The sequence below is a fragment of the Ornithodoros turicata genome, chromosome 1, assembly GCF_037126465.1.
Source record: "Ornithodoros turicata isolate Travis chromosome 1, ASM3712646v1, whole genome shotgun sequence".
Classification (NCBI taxonomy): Eukaryota; Metazoa; Arthropoda; class Arachnida; order Ixodida; family Argasidae; genus Ornithodoros; species Ornithodoros turicata.
In genome coordinates, this window is record NC_088201.1 from 44,842,797 (window position 1) to 44,855,597 (window position 12,801).

Below are 12,801 nucleotides of genomic sequence, written 5' to 3' on the forward strand. Positions count from 1 at the left end.
AAGCTCAAACGAGGACACTGTGCATATTATACATAAAGTTCTGTCGACGACATCAGCAGCAGCGGCAGCAGTAGCCCGACTGGACAGCCGCCCTTTTGATGCAGTGAAGGTCCTGGGTCCTTGGTCCCCGATAAAACAATTCCAAGCCCTGAAGGCCTTCGTGGAGTTCTTTATAGACAGTAAGCTGGTGGATGTGCTGTGACTGTCATTTCACTGTGACAATCATGTGACGTATGTGACACTGACTGCTATTTTCTTTTCATTGTTTACTTCTGAGCTATAATTTTATTTACTTTACTGGATATTTCATTGAACTGGATTAGCCGGCTCTCTTCAAGCCACGTTCTCCATTTTATTTTCATTACACCAAACCAAACCAACCAAAAAGAAAAAAAAAAAAGAAGAATACTTGCGCTAGATAGATAACGGATCACAATTTAAGTTATTAAGAGAACATGGTAATTGGTAAATCCCACTTAGTGTTCCATATGAGGTTCTACAGCGAGGTAACTGCCACGGTCGCTGAGTTCGACATTCATAATGATATACCAGAATTTTTAGATCAAACGTTCCTAAAACATTTGTCAGTGAGTTTCGGGATGATGTTTGGTATAAGCAGAGCAGCTAATACCTGTATAAATCATAGATATGCATTACGTCATTAAAAAAGATCCTGCTGTTGTTCTGTTATAAGGAAAGGCATTAAAAATGCGAATGAATTTCTTTTGTACTATGAACATCATATCTAGGTTTGAGTTTACTGAGGTGCCCCATGCGAGATGAAAATAACTGGAATGAGAGTAAGCTGGTGCATATAGTGTATTAAGATACCAACGAGCTTTGTCATATATGCCCGGTGTCTGTACTGAAAACGAAAGGCGCGTTGTTCCTTATAATGAACTTTATTTATATGATGAAGGATGAAAGTCACTGAAAAGGTTAGCCAGCTGTAGGGATCGAACCCACATCTTCTGGATTACCTTGTGCCTCTCTTGTACCTCTCTTGTTCATTTATATGTCAACACGCCGTCTACCGTGAGGGACGTTAAATACGGGGTGCCGTCTGGTGAACTTTCATCGCGCGTTAAAGAACCCTCAGGTGGGCAAAAGCAATCCACAGACCGACCAATGTGGCGTCGCTCATGATCTCAGTTGTCTCGCGACGTAAACCCCCAATTATTATTATTATTTATATGTCATGTCCACGTGAGAGTGGAAGTAAAGATAACATCTAAAGTTTTCACACACTCAACCGTGCTAACAATTGAAACATTAAGGTTCTCTGTGACCTTCACTTGTTTGGTTTTCCCCGTAAAAACACTGCTTTTGTTTTGCTTGCATTGATGTGTAGGTGGTTTGTTTGTTTGCAGTGTTTCGTTTGCTTTCGTAACTATTGTGTCAGGACCTGAGCCAGCCAGCAAGAAACAGGCTTGTATCACCGGCGTAGATAATAAAATCGATTTGTTATCTGTGTGATCTCATTTATGCAAAAAAAGCAAGGGACCAACCAGACTCCCTGTGGAACGCCGCATTTCACATCGTGCGCAGGGAAGACGAATAACACTCGATAACAGCTTTCTGATAACGGCTGGAGAAGTATGATGTAAGCAAAGCAACTGCAGAACCCCAGATGCCACAGAGAAATAGGTTATGAAGCAGGACCTGATGTGATAACGAGTCGAAAGCTTTACTCAAATCAAGAAAGACTGCTAACGAAACGGCAAGCTCAGTTGAGCTGTTTTTACGGAAACCGAATTGTGGCTCTGACATGAGACTGTTTTCTCAAAGTATGCTGAAAGACGATTATATGTAATGCGCTCAAGGTCCTTTGAAAAAATTAGTAGGATTGAAATTGGACGGTAGGTTGAGAGACAGTTAGTATCTCCACTTTTGCGTACCATCACAACCTTGGTAATTTTGGAGACCTTTAGGAAAATGTCCCATGCTCATGCACAGATTAAAAATGTGCACCAGGTAAGGTACATTATGTCAAGTACTGTTTTAATGGGAGCTATTTGCATGCCATAAACATCTAACGCCTTGCCGTTTTTCATGTTCAGAAAGCTATCATACACTTCTGACTCATCTGTTGGTGTTACGTATTTACACGTACTGTTAATGTCACTGTTACTGAGTGAACTGGAAGGAAATAGGTTTACTAGGTAATTGTTGAACAGCTGCGCAATGTTATTTCCACGGTAGGTAGTGCCCTCCACTACTATTTGTTGAACAGAATCCCATCATTTACCAACACTGCGAAGCTTATTTATGTTGCGCCATAGGGCGGATGCATCGCTTCCGGCTGAAAAAAAAAGGAAAAAAGAAAAGAGGCGTTCACGTAGTAGTTCTGCTTTGCCTTCTTGAGTAAGTATCTGATTTACTTGGGGTCTCTGTTTCCCAGGAATGATTGATTGATTGATTTAAAAAAAAAAAAGAATCTTCGAAACAATCTATCGCGTTTTCTCACTTGCCTTATCATATCATGCGTAATCCATGGTTTATGCGCATTTCTTGGTATGGTACCGCAGTTGTTGCGGTGAAACACCTCATCTCATCGTCATTCATGTAGTAGTAGTTGTTGGTTTGGACTTGAATGGACTTAAATGAATGGAAAGCATTTATCATACAATTGTGCTATAATGGAGAAAAAATGATTGTGTGCGGCTTCCGTGTCTTACTGGTCGAGTCCGTATTTTGATTTTCTTTTTCTCTGATTATTAGCAAAGTAGTGGGATTGATGTCCTGATGTTTATCCAGCACTTTCTGCCTTCTACTTCGTGTACGGCAAGTCAAAAATATCGGCAGGTTGTCGCTGACGTCCGTCGTTGAGGTCCTCTACTGACTCTGCTGTAATGTTAGTAGATTAGATATGGCAACAGGTAGATGGGGGCCGGCGTTGTGCCACTGGTAACTTCGTGTGTGTTTATGGTGAAGGCTACATTACTCAGATATTGACACGGTCCAGGGCAGCTCGAGGCCCGCCGGCCCAACCCGGCCCGGGGGCCGGGTGCGGGCCACCCATACCTGTTCGACTTCGGGCCTGGCCGGGCCGGGCCTGGATTGTTTTATGCATTGCGAATATTCTTTATTCCGAAAATAAGAGACACGCCGGCAGCACAACAAATAAAACAATTTAGAAACAGTCCAAAAACACATGACGTTTCGGGACCCATAAGGGACTTATCATTAGGAACGAAAAAGCATGACTTTCAGCCGTTCGATATTTATTAAAGAGAAGGGCGTAGCAGTCCGGAACGTAACAATGTTTTAACTGCTTTAAACTGTTTTTATTTGTTGTGGTGCCGGTTTGCCTCTTGTTGTCGGAATAATGATTGTCCACCCCCAGTGTTTGCACCATTTTCAGCACAGTGCATATTGAAAAGCGTGGACGACATTCTTTTCTTGCGCATTGATTTTTAAACAGCCAATAAAGGTCGTTGGCCTGTGTGTGCTTGGACGGTGTTCCTGGATATTCCGTAGTGATTTTTTCGGCAGCTTCTAGCGGGCAGGCTGGCCACTCGCGGGCATGGTCATTCTCTGACGGACTCGGACCGGGCCGGGCCTCATTTCGGAATGTCCGGGCCGGGCCATGCCGCCCGAAAAATAGCGGCTCGTGTCAATCTCTAACTCAGATTACTTTCGAAGTCTTTCGATTGGAAGTGCTTGTAATTCATATCCTGTTGTGGCCGTGTTAGTGCGTAGCCGTTGACAGCAACTCGAATTTCCCACCGTAGCGGAACATCCTACACGCGATGATGAAGTTAGATATGGCGCCCGCTGCTTAATTTACGTTGACTAAATTTTAAACACTAACTAATAATGAAGACCCTTCCCACGCGTGTACCCGTGGTCAAATGGCCCGTGAGACACCTGCCGATGAGTGCATAGCGTAAGAACCCTTAGGTTACCACCCACCAACCATCACCGCGATACCGCATCGCCACACAATATCGACTTCGACATTCCTTTCGTGTCAATCTACTCCTAATTATTGTTACCGTACCGAATCAATAAAACATGTAAACTGCCACACTGGAATAAAAAAACGTACCAAGAAAACGGTACTTTCGGTTTTTCCAAGAGGAGGTGACGTCACCATGCGCTCCAGCGTTCGGTTCTTAGCAACGAAAGACGACGGAAGGAGGAACAACGCTGCTACTTGGGAGGCAGATTGTGCGCATCTTTTCGTCATATTTCTTAAACCTAGAAGTTAATTTTATATTACGTACGCGTCACACACAGGAAAAATACTTTGCTAGGATACCAACCAAGTGAAACATGTAGATTTCAGTGGCTCTGAAGACACGAGATCTAATTCGGAGTGGCACTTCAATTTGACCTCGTCGCACTGTCGTTTGCAGACGGACAGATATATTCTGCGTGTGACGATCTTGCAACTTATGGTTCCATATGGAAGCACACCTGGCTTATTCCTAACGCACGTGACTGCTGGTGAAGTCGTTATCCGCTTTAGATTACAGGGAACCGACCTTCTACTCCAAGTTTTTTATCCTGGTATCTGGAATTCGCCATCCGTATCCGGATGCCAGATATCACGAACAATTTGCACAAACCAGCGTCATTCTAATCCGTTCCAGCGTCATTCTAATCCTGGCCGGTCGTCCTGACGTTTGTTGCCCCACACGTTGTCCTAGAGCATCCTCGGCGTTCATGAACCCTCCTGTTCTCCTTTCGAACCGCGGCAACCGAGCAATTATTGTTTAAATATTTTGCATTGTGATTGTACGCATAATAAGAACTTATGGATACAGGGGTTTATTTTTCCCCTGCCTGGGTTCGAATTGTCCTTCCTACGCTTCATTCGCTTATCTTCGGGGTGTGCGGATGAGGTGGGTGTGACTTTATATGGAGTGAGAGTGTCCACAGGCATAATACACCGATGTGCGTATAATGATTAGAAGATGGCGTCGTGTGCAGCAGTACCACTGAAAGCACTAAGCGTGACTGCCGTCATCCATGGGTAGCGATGCTGTCGCTTATACCGGGTGTTTCAGTTAAATCCCCGGGCTAAATAATTCGCGAACCGGTGCACCAATCGAATAACTTTCTTTTTTTACAAGTATCTGTCCAATACCGCCTACAAGATGCGCACCGCGTGAATGAGCGGGAGGCGCTCATTATTTAAATAAAAATTCAAATGAGTTTCGTGAAAAAAGCTAACTTCTAAAGCAGGGCGCCGTCAGCATTAAAATGGGTACTACCCCTTTTGGGACCTTCAGTGGACACCTTTTAGAGAAAAATCTGCCACCGAAGCGGGTCATTTGTTGCAGTAATTAATTGGTTTCGGTTTACGTATTTTTGTCGCGGCTGGTCGCGACGAAGCGCAAAAGGACGTAATTCATTGGTGTAATTCATTGGTGTAATTCATTGGTGTAAGGACGTAATTCATTGATGGATAAGGGAGTGAAAGAGCGTCTTTTTGCGCTTCGCCGCGACCAGCCGCGACAAAAATACGTAAACCGAAACCAATTAATTACTGCAACAAATGACCCGCTTCGGTGGCAGATTTTTCTCTGAAAGGTGTCCACTGAAGGTCCCAAAAGGGGTAGTACCCATTTTAATACCGATAGCGCCCTGCTTTAGAAGTTGCGCTTTTTTACGAAACTCATTTGCATTTTTATTTAAATAATGAGCGCCTCCCGCTCATTCACGCGGTGCGCATCTTGTAGGCGGTATTGGACAGATACTTGTAAAAAAGAAAGTTATTCGATTGGTGCACCGGTTCGCGAATTATTTAGCCCGGGGATTTAACTGAAACACCCTGTATAGGTATATAGATAGAAGATACGTAAAATATGTAACGTAATAAACTGTGAGACACTGTGAGATAAAATTGGGGTTGGGTTCTTTACTTCACTCTGAGTTAATGGACTGGTAAGTTGCAGCACTAGTTGATAGTTTTGAAACAGTTTAATAGTATCTCGCACACGACGTTGACGGCCGTTTCTTGGTGATGGAGCGTGTTTGAGTGCGATGGGATGAAATTGGTGGAGGAGCCGTAGACGTCCAAGGTTGCTCTGTGGATTTTCTGGCTTGCTCTAGGACACAGTATCATCCATATCGCCAAAACATTACATTACATTTTTAAAGTGTCAGTCACGTAAAATATCGGAAAGACGTAAGTTAAAAAAAATCCGTGTTAGCACAGCGAAGCAACTCTGGCTATGAGCGGCGTTACAGACGTGGACACATGGACAGAGGACAGCAGGAAGGAGTGGGGGACGGGGGGTTAGTATGCGTCCTGGGCCGACAGGAAAGATGTAAGTTCTACGTAAGAACATCTCCCGCAGTTGTCTCTGTGTTCCTGCAGGTGCACGCTCGAACGCGTATTTATACTACGAATCTTCTCCACAGCCCACCGTTTACACCTTTTTGTCATCTCATATACTTTTTATCTTGGATACAGACCAGGCACCTTGATACGAATTCATATTTAAACGTGAATTTGCGAATTCTTGTGGATTTTGCATCATGTGAGCAACTCTTTGTACACTTGGGCACCACTGGTAGTGATCCTGTGGGTCGGTTCCGTCCTTTTTCGAACATCTCACCCATCTCGGTACGCCCATGGAGAAGTGTAAAGTTTCTGACTTCTGCGAGGAGGTGCTATGGTACTGCACGGACGCCGGCACATGTGCGTCCCGTTCTATCCTAGGGACGACGCCAATTCATTATGCGAACCACTATTTATCTGCAAACCGGGATACCGGTCAATACGATTGCGTGAGCACTGAGCCTAAATAAAAATTTTCCTAAGAAACCCGTCTCGTGACGGCCGATGATGATTTAGCGAGCCGTTGATAGCTGCTCCCTCAAAGCACAGTCTACCGCCAGTCAGTGAAGCTGCGATTGGTTCTGATAGGTGCGATATTACGAAAGGGACGCCTGCTTGCGAAAGCCTTCTAACCAAGGACAGCGCAAAGAGCCTTTATATACCGACCCAAACACGTTTATTTTCCCTTTAAATCTTGCTGATCCAACAAACGTGCGTCTTTCTTCCTGGCGACAGTTCGTGCCTTACAGGTTGAACAGTGGATGAAATGCAGGGCACGTGCAGACACGGCACTCAAGAGGCATGATGCTCCACTCAAGGTTGCTGGCACGAAAAACACTGTCACGCTGGAACTCTGCCAGATTACGTACGCTTTCAATAAAACGAATCTTCACCACTACGCAGCCGCTCTTGGTTGCAGTTTTTGGATGTAAAAAAAAAAAAAGAAAAACAACAACAAAAAATAAAGAAAGACCGGCGGGTAGAAACCAATTTGGAACCAGACGCTACTCTAATTCCAAAGCTTCTCGCACGCTGTCACCCCATACCGATACAACGCAGTCTCGTTTCTGCTGTGTGTGTGAGATAATGTAACGGTACGCAAATTGATAACACAAAAGATGCTTTAGCTTTATCCATCGTTTCTTGTTTGAGCAATGCTATCCGAGTGAACATTTTTTTTCCTTACAAAACATAGAAATCTATGTTACAAACAAACAAAGAAACGTCGATGACCGGATCAATCTCAAAGGCACTAAGTAATGTTGACGAAGATGCTAACGCAGTTTGTAGGGTTGTACCTAGACGTCCCACAACGGAATACAATCAGATGGCGAGGAACAAACTCAAGATCGACAGTGATAGTGTCACTGGTAGCCATGATGGAGCGAAGGCAATACCTTGATACAGATTTCCGCGTCAGATCCAGAATAAAATAATCCGATTCCAATCAGCTATATGGACAGACTGCACGAGAAATAGCCGGTCCACGTCCTCATGATATTAGACGGGAAGTGATGTATTACCTCAACGTTTACACTTTCAGTTCTCACAAACTTTATTTGATGATTAATTAGCAACACGCAGCACTACTTCATTATTCTTCTCCCGCCCAGCACCCACAGAGCGGTCCCGAGACAACATCAGCCTGGGACAGGATAAACGTTGATGCCTCCCCTCACCTCACTTTTTCCAGATGCACTGTCCAAAAAGATTCCAGAACAATAGCCAAGCACATAATTTACGTGTGTGCTCTTCATATTTATCTGCGCACACGTACGTTCGTAATTGTTTCTGCTCCGTAAAATTTTCTGCATGTCCACTGACACATTAGAACATTGCAAAAACAGTGGAAAATGCGAGGGAATTGTGCCAATATGAGTTCTGCATGGAAAATTCTGTCGGCTCTCGCCGTATTGCCCCAGCTTATCAGCTCCCGGGACCTGCCGTCTGGCGCCCCCTCCTGGGAAGGCGCCAGGTGCGGCTATCCCTATCGCCCCTCCTTCGGAACGGCTCTGTGCACCCGAACTGAAATTCGTTCGATGATTTGTAAATATTCTGTGCATACTGCACGATTAATTCGATACGTTTTAGCAGAAAATAGAGCATATTTAGAATTATATCAACAATGTATCTCTTGAACGGAAGCTTTTTCGTCACAGAAAAGGCAAAATGATCAGTTTACTTCGATAATTCGTGACTTTACGTCGCTAGACAAGTATGATCATTCTGTTTACTTCGAACCGTCCTGTGTATGGCGTGTTATAGAATCATATCACATCTCAGGCTTGCTTCCAATTATCGTATTTTTTTGAGTGTATAGGAATATATGATCTCACAACAGAACGCGTCGTTCTATACCTGCATTGTGCACGAGAAGACGCTCCTTTTGCTATGGTGCCCAATAAAATACTGCTACCATGTTACAGAGTGTGAAGAGCTAAGCTAAATACCAATGGTACTTTTCGTTTTCACATTAATAGTCCTAGGCGTTGCTGATCCCATCAGATGGCAGTATTTATTCACTAGTGCTCGCACAGGCTGTTCTTGATGGCTTATCCCACCAGTTTTAACATCTATGTTTTACTTTTCGTGTGTGCCCATGTCTTCTATGCGTCTATCAGATTTGATAGCTGTGTGCCCCGTATACACTATGCTGTCTATGCTTTTTGGTTTCGTCAGCTTTGGCACTTATGCACCAGCGACCGCAACAACAACAACAACAACAGATAAATTAATGATGATGAATGGGGAAATTCGCCACATGAGATGCGGCCCACTACCCCAAGGCACAATGGGCAGGGTGAGATGTGCTATGCGCTATTCTTTCTATGCGTTACTGGTCTAAGGAACTTTGAGAGCTATGCGTATGCACTACCACCCGTATACGCTATGCTGTCTATGCTTTTTCGTTCCATTAGCTTTGGTACCTATATGCACAACCAACCGCATGCTCTACGCGTTCTATACGCGTTGCTGGTTGTATCAGCTTTGACAGCTGTGTGCAACTATACAGATAGTTGATAGTACTTTGATAGCTGTTGCACTGTGTGCAACTGTGAACAGTCTCAGAACAGACTCTGTTCGAAATATCGGCGGCTTCTGTCCTGAGGCAACTCCCTTCCTGTGTGCAACTATAGTTGCACACAGCTGTCAAATCAAAAAGCATGGATAGCATAGCGTTTTTGTTGGTATACCAACAAAAACGCTATGCTACCCATGCTTTTTGATTTCATTAGCTTTACACCTATGCTTCACCGGCCGCTTGCGCTATGCCTTCTATATGCTTTGCTGTTCCATCAACTTTGACAACTATGCGCTACTACCCGTATGCGCTATACTATAATATTTATGCTTTTTAGTTTCATTAGCTTTATACCTACGCGTCATCGGCCGCTTGCGCTATGCCTTCTATGTTTTGCTGGTTCAAGTGGCGAATTTCCCCATTCATTGTCATTAACTTATTTGTTGTTGTTGTTGGTTCAATCAGCTTTGGTACCGATGGACCACCGACCACATGCACTATGCCTTGTCCCATGGAGTTTGCCAGCTATGTGCTACTCCCTGTGTACGCTATGCCATCTATGCTTTTTTGATCCCATCAGCTTTTCTACCGATGCACTGCTGCCCGCACACGATATGTCATCTATGCCTTGCTGGTCCCATCAGCTTTAACTGCTATGTGCTACTACGTGTGTACGCTATGTCATCTATGCTTTTCTGGTCCCATGAGCTATTCTACCGATGCGCTCCCGACCTCACTCGCTGTATGTCTTCTATCCGTTGCTGGCCCCAACAGCTTTGACTGCTATGTGCTGCTACTTGTGTACTGTTTGCCACCTAAGCTTTTTGGTCTCATCAGCTTTTCTACCGATTCACTGCTGCCCGCACACGCTGTCTTCTACGCGTTGCTAGTCCCACCAGTTCTGACTGCTATGTGTTCCTTCGTGTGTACGCTTTGTCGTCTGCGGTTTTTGGTCCCATGAGCTTTTCTACCGGTGCACTGCTGACAGCACACGCTATGTCTTCTATGCATTGCTGCTCCCATCAACTTTGATTGCTACGTGCTCCTTCGTGAGTACGCTATGCCATCTATGCCCTTTTTTGCCCCCATCAGCTCTTCTACCGATGTACTGTTGCCCGCACACACTGCCTTCTATGCGTTGCTGGTCCTATCAGCTTTGACTGTTATGTGCTACTACGTGTGCACGCTATGCCATCTGTGCTATTTGGTCCCATCAGATTTTCTACCAATGCATTGCTGAACACACAGCCTATTCCTTCAATGCGTTGCTGGTCCCACCAGCTTTTCTACTGATGGACGGCTGCCTGCACACGGTATGTCTTCTATGCGTTGCAAGTCCCACCAGTTTAACTGCTATGTGCTACTACGTTTGTACTCCATGCAATCTTTGCTTTTTTGGTCTTATCAGCTCTTCTACCGATGCACTGCTGCCCAGACACGCTATGTCTTCTATGCATTGCTGGTCCCATCCGCTTTGACTGCTATTCGCTCCTTCGTGTGTACGCTCTGCCATATATGCCTTTTTGGTCCCATCAGCTTTTCTACCGAAGCACTGCTTCCCGCGCACGCTGTCTTCTATGCGATGCCGGTCCCAAAGCTTTAACTGCTATGTGCTACTACGTGTGCATGCTGTCATCTATATTGTTTCGTCCCATCAGCTTTTCTACCGATGCACTGCTGCCCGCACACGCATGTCTTCTATGCGTTGCTGGTGCCATCAGCTTTACCTGTATGTGCTACTATGTGTGTACGCTATGTCGTCTACGTTTTTTTCGTCCCACCAGCTTTTCTACCGATGCACTGCTGCCCACAAACGCCGTGTCTTGTATGCTTTGCTGGTTCCATCAGCTTTGACTGCTATGTGCTTCTTCGTGTGCACGCTATGGCATCTATGCTTTTTTAGTCCCATCAGCTTTTATACCGATGCACTGCCGCCCGCACACGCTGTCTTTTCTGCGTTGCCGGTCCCATCAGCTTTGCCTGCCATGTGCTCCATCTAGTGTACGCTTGGCCATCTATGTGTTTTGTCCAACCGACCTCGGTGGCTCAGTCGGTAGCGTGTTCGCCTTCTGTTCCCAAGATCGCGGGTTCGAACCCGGCCGAGGACGCCAGCAACTTGGTAGCAGGATACAAGTTGCTTAGACACGCTGTCTTCCGCGAGGGATGTTAAATACGGGGTGCCGTGTGATGAGCTTTCATCGCACGTTAAAGAACCCTCAGGTGGGCAAAAGCAATCCACAGACCGACCGCTGTGGCGTCGCTCATGATCTCAGTTGTCTCGCGACGTAAACACCCAATTATTTAAAAAAAAGTAGTCTTTTGTCCAATCAACTTTTATTGCTGGAATTGCTGGTCCTATCAGCTCTGACTGCTATGTGCTCCTTCGTGTATATTCTATGCCATATAGGCTTTTTACCCCCTCAGCTTTTCTACAGATGTACTGCTGCCCAAACACGCTGTCTTCTACGCATTGCTCGTCCCATCAGATTTGCCTGCCATGTACGCGATCGAGTGTGCGCTTGGCCATCTATGTCTTTTGTCCAATCAATTTTTACCGATACACTACTGCCCACACATGCTCTCCTGTCTACGTTGCTGGTCCCATCAGCTCTGACTGTTATGTGCTCCTCCGTGTATATTCTATGCCATATAGGCTTTTTACCCCATCAGCTTTTCTGCAGATGTACTGCTGCCCAAACACGCCGTCTTCTACACATTGCTCGTCCCATCAGCTTTGACTACAATGTGGTACCACACTACGTGCTCCTGCGTGTGCACGCTATGCCATCTAGTTTTAGTCCCATCAGCTTTTCTACCTATGCACTACTACCTGCACACGTTATGTCTTCTATGCACTGATGGTCCCATCAGCTTTTACTGCTGCGTGCTACTACTACGTGTCTACGCTATGTCATCTATGCTTTTTTGTCCCTATCAGCTTTTCCACAGGTGCACTACTGCCTGCACACGCTGTCTTCTATGCGTTGCTGGCTCCATCAGCTCTGTCTACTATGTGGCCCTTCGTCCTCCTATGCCATCTATGCATTTTGGTCCTCTCAGCTTTGTTACCGATACCTATACGTTGCTGGTCCCATCAGGTTTTCTACAGATGGACTGCTACCCGCACACGCAATGTCTCCTATTCGTTGCTGGTTCCATCAGCTTTGACTGCTATGTGCTACTGCATTTGTACGCTATGAAATCTATGCTTTTTGGTTTCCTTCAGCTTTTCTATCTATGCACTGTTGATCGCGCACGCTATGTCCTCTATTCGTTGCTGGTCCCATCAGCTTTGACTGATATGTGCTACTGCATTTGTACGCTATGAAATCTATGCTTTTTGGTTTCCTTCAGCTTTTCTATCGATGCATCAGCTTTGACTCCTATGTGCTATGCATGTGCGCACTATGTCATCCATGCTTTTTGGTTCCATCAGCTTTTCTATCGATGCACTGCTGCCCGCACACGCCATGTCTTCTATTCG